Source organism: Elephas maximus, chromosome 4 (genome assembly GCF_024166365.1).
Source record: "Elephas maximus indicus isolate mEleMax1 chromosome 4, mEleMax1 primary haplotype, whole genome shotgun sequence".
NCBI lineage: Eukaryota > Metazoa > Chordata > Mammalia > Proboscidea > Elephantidae > Elephas > Elephas maximus.
Genome location: NC_064822.1, coordinates 40,929,361 through 40,933,905, shown reverse-complemented (window position 1 = coordinate 40,933,905; position 4,545 = coordinate 40,929,361).

Here is a 4,545-nt window from a genome sequence, read left to right as displayed (position 1 = left end):
TACCACATATTTTATTGCTCTTATCACACTGAATTACAATTACCTGTTCAATTGTTGTTTACCCCACAATATGTTTTGAGGCAGAGGCCATATCTTATTTAAAATTTTTATTCCCAATGCCTAGCATGGAACTTGAATGTTGGTGTGTAGTAAATAGTTGCTGCACGAATAAATGAAGGAAAAGGAACCACTATGATTGCTAGGTCTTCCATAACTATTGCAGCAACTAATCTAATGGTACAAAACCCTTAGTTTATGAGGATATCCTACTTTGCTTTTAAGTTTCTGGAGGAATTTTAGTTTGCTCAGGAGGATAAATAAAGGAAAGGAAAAGACATCAATAGCAAGGATGAAAAGGATGTTCAACGGTAGTATTGAATTTCACAGGAGTGATTTCTGAGTAAGATGGTGAGCTAAAAATAGGGATTTTAAAGGCCACTTCCTAGAAATGTACCAACAAAACTAACTGAATATAACAGAAGGAAAAGTAGAAGGCTAACTTGAAACTCCTTCTTATGAGAAAGAGCAGAATCCAAAAAAATGTAAGTGAGAAGATCTTGGCAAAACCCACCTGACAATGCATTACTCAGAGGGTTGGTGGAAGGGGAAGGCAAGGTGAAAACTGGGGTCTGCATGGGACTCACTGCATGTATTATATGAATAAGTACCCTGAGAAGCCACCTACAACCACGGGTGGTCCTAGGATTTGCACTTTTGGGGGGAAAGCTATAATAAACAGAATGACAGCATTGTAGGGCACTACCAGAAAGTTGCCAGGAAATATTGCAGTTCGTACTTGGCACTGGACTTAAAACAAAACAAAAACAAAATCCTATTGCTGTCAAGTCAGTACCAACTGATAGTGACCCTATAGGACAGAGTAGTACTGCCCCATAGGGTTTCCAAGGCTATAATCTTTATGGGAGCAGACTGCCACATCTTTCTCCTGTGGAGCGACTGGTGGGTTTGAATCACCAACTTTTCAGTTAGCAGCTGAACGCTTAACCAGTACGTTATCAGGGCTCCTTGGCACTGGATTAGTCAAACAGAAATTGGTTATTCTGAGGGCTGGAACCCAGCATTGCAATTCACTAAACACAGAGAATAAATGATGCTGGGACTCGGATCTTTGCTAGGACTGCCCAGGGTTCCACCTTCTGCTCCATTTCCTTCAGACTGCTGCATTGTGAATTGGTAATGATAATTTACAGTAGGTTTATATTTTTCTCCATCCCTATTGTCTAAATATGAAAGAATTGGGCAGAATTTCACATCAGTTTCTGACAGACCTCATTTCAATGCCAAATACAGCTAGATGCCAGCGGATCTCTTGCTGTAAGTACAAGCAATCAGAAGTATTATAACTAGACCTGGGAGAAAATACTCCAGCCCCAAATAAGAGGGAGATTACAAAGTATCAGAGCAAATACTTTCCTATGAAATAGATTTACTTCAAAAGACAAACACTTGGCCATCGAGTCGATTCCGATTCACAGCGACCCTGTAGAACAGAGTAGAACTGGTCCCTAGGGTTTCCAAGGAGCAGCTGATGGAGTACAACTGCTGACCTTTTTGGTTAGCACCTGAGCTCTTAACCACTGTACCCCCCAGTATTCCTACTTCAAAAGACAAGGGAAAATTCCTGAATCATGTTCTCTGTGTGATTCAAGAGAACACAGTATCAGAAAAAAAAAAGAGGAAAAATTTAGATTAAGAGAGATTGCGTGGAATAGAAAATGATTGCAGAACAAAAAACCGTGAAAGTGTCAGTGAGCATCAGGTTTGATGCTTCAGAAAAGCAAGTTTGTAAAGCAAAAGACAGAATAAGAATTCTTCAGAGTTTTGGGGAAAGGAATAAAGACTAATGAAAGACATGGAATATAGGCCTAGATTTTAGTTGTCTACAAATCGTGCTACAAATGCATCCATACCACTGCCACCCACCACCACACGGAGACATGTACATAGTAATTTTCATCTAATTTTTGCATGCACAGGGTGACACATTCCCGTTTTTACTTTGTCCATGGGCATGGTCCTGGTCTGCAGCCCAAAGCTGTCGAGGCGATTCAGACTCATCGCAGCCCTATAGGACAGAGTAGAACTGGCCCATAGGGTTTCCAAAGAGTGGCTGGTGGATTTGAACTGCCAATGTTTTGGTTAGCAGCCGAGCTCTTAACCACTGTGCCACCAGGGCTCTGGAGGTGTCATAGAAGACTATAGAGAACTAGGATTTATTCTCTATTTTCTATAACTTAGGTGATATGTATTCCAACTCTTCAGGATCTTTTATCCCACCAGTAAAATAAAAACTAGATTTGTACAAACGCAGCTCCTCTTGCTGCGTGTCTTGGATTTAGCTCCTATTTCCTGGCAGCTGCCTATTGGAGGGAAATCGTATCATGTGCTCTGCTCGTCAATGAGGGAATGTCTGTAGACCTCCTTAGGTGGCAGACTTCCACTTCCGCAGGAATTCTAATATTGACCTTCACAGAGAAATAATCCCAACTCTGTTTGATTGTCTTCAAGAGGGTCAGAATTATGAGGAAACTGTGTTTACCTTTAGCAGAGAATTAGAACAGTGTATCTCGTTTTTCTGTGGTGGGCTTTGACACGATTGTTTGATGTCTTTTGTACCACGCCATATAAAAAGCTTTGCCTCTCTCCAGGCTGATGGACAGTATGAACCAATAGAGTCTAGAAAAATCTCACGAAACACACTAGCCTCACAACAAGCTGAGCAATCTGTATGATCAAAGGTAAAACTTCCTGGGCTCAGTGAGATAACAATGCACAGCAACCACTACAGCTTACAAACTCGTTTAGAGATCAGAGATGTGGTGCCATGGATCAATTTAATATGCCATTTCTCATATGGTCTTGTAACTCCCACCCAAGTGATTGGGTGGGACTGTGCAAATAAGGTAATGGTGGCCCACCAAGGGGAGAGATCTGTTTTGCCATCCTGCTAAGCTTAAAAGAGAGCCAATTCCAGAGCAAGGAGAGGATCTCACCACCACCAAGGAAGAAGGGCCAAGAGCAGAGCGTGTCCTTTGGATCCTGTGCTGAGAAGCTCTGGAACCAGGAGACCGAGAGAAAGCTGTAACACTGAAGACAACGAGAGGCTGTGGAAGAGAAGCAGCAGTAGGAGAGACTGGCAGGAAAGATGGCAGGAGACAGTGCAGCAGGATTCCTGGACCACGGAGCAAGAAAGCTGAGTGCCTTTGGGCTTAGACTTACTGGAGGAATGGGGTACCTCTTGGCACTTACTGGCAGAGATAAAAGAGCTTTATAGCACTTGCCTGAACAAGGCAGAGGCTAAGTCACCAGAGAGAGGCATACCTGGGAGCACAAGTGGGAAGAGGCTGTCCTGATGGAAGAACTGTATCCTGAGTGTTCCTGAACCTGAATTGTAACCTGCTACTTCCCTAATAAACCCCATAATAATGAGTATTTTCTGTGAGTTCTTTGTGGTCATTACAACGAATTATCTAACTCAGCAGAGAAGTAGAAAGTGCCGTGGGAGTGAGGTTTGGTGTCAAAATTAGTAAAGAGGACAGAGAGGAGAGGCATGTCTGACCTCCACCTCATAGGGATGAACCTTGGGCTGTCGATTTTTATTTTCCTTCTGCCTCATGAAGTTAGAGGAAGTCAGACAACACCCCTGATGCTGTCCTCATGCCATTTTTACAAAAGCAGAAATACAGAACAAATAATCCCATATATATTTAAAAATAAATTTTTTTGGCCAGGGAGAAGATCCAAAGCCACAAATTTATTTGTTTATTTATTGTACTTTAGATGAAGGTTTACTGAACAAATTAGTTTCTCATTAAACAGTTAGTACACATTTTTTTTTTTTTTTTTGTGGTCCCTACTCAGCCTCTATTCTCTTTCTTTGTCCATTGTGTGACATCTCTTAATTGTACTCCTGAGAAATATCACAACAAGGAGAGCACGAGAGAGAGCCTAGTGCTGGAAGGGGGAACACCCCTGGTGGGCAGAGAATAATAGGCTGCCCATTTGGATGGTCTTCGGAATCAGGAGTCTGATGGGGGAGTTGAGCTTGGACCCCCAGGATTCTTTGTAAATAGTCCAGTGGCTCTTCATCAAATGGGAAAGGCAAGGAAGAAACCCTGGACACCAGGGACAGAACATGGCCAGGAGGAGGCTGTGCATAGCCAGGAGCCCTTCCAGTGCCAGTCCTGCTGTGACTTTGATCCCAGAAACCCCTCCAAGCAGAGTAGACAGAAAAAATTCATACATACCTCAAGAGACCTCTCCTGGATCTGGAGATTAGACTCTGGTCTCCACCATTTCATATTCTCAGCACGCACCTGACATTCATCCACAAACCCTGCTTTCCTAGATGAATGCCACATCCACCTAAGTCCTATAGCAGATCCTCAGCCAAGGGCAGGACTGGCCAAGCCAAGTGAAATACCCATTCATCTTTTTTTTTTTTTTTAATTTTTATTGTGCTTTAAGTGAAAGTTTACTAACCAAGTCAGTCTCTCATACAAAAACTTACATACACCTTGCTAT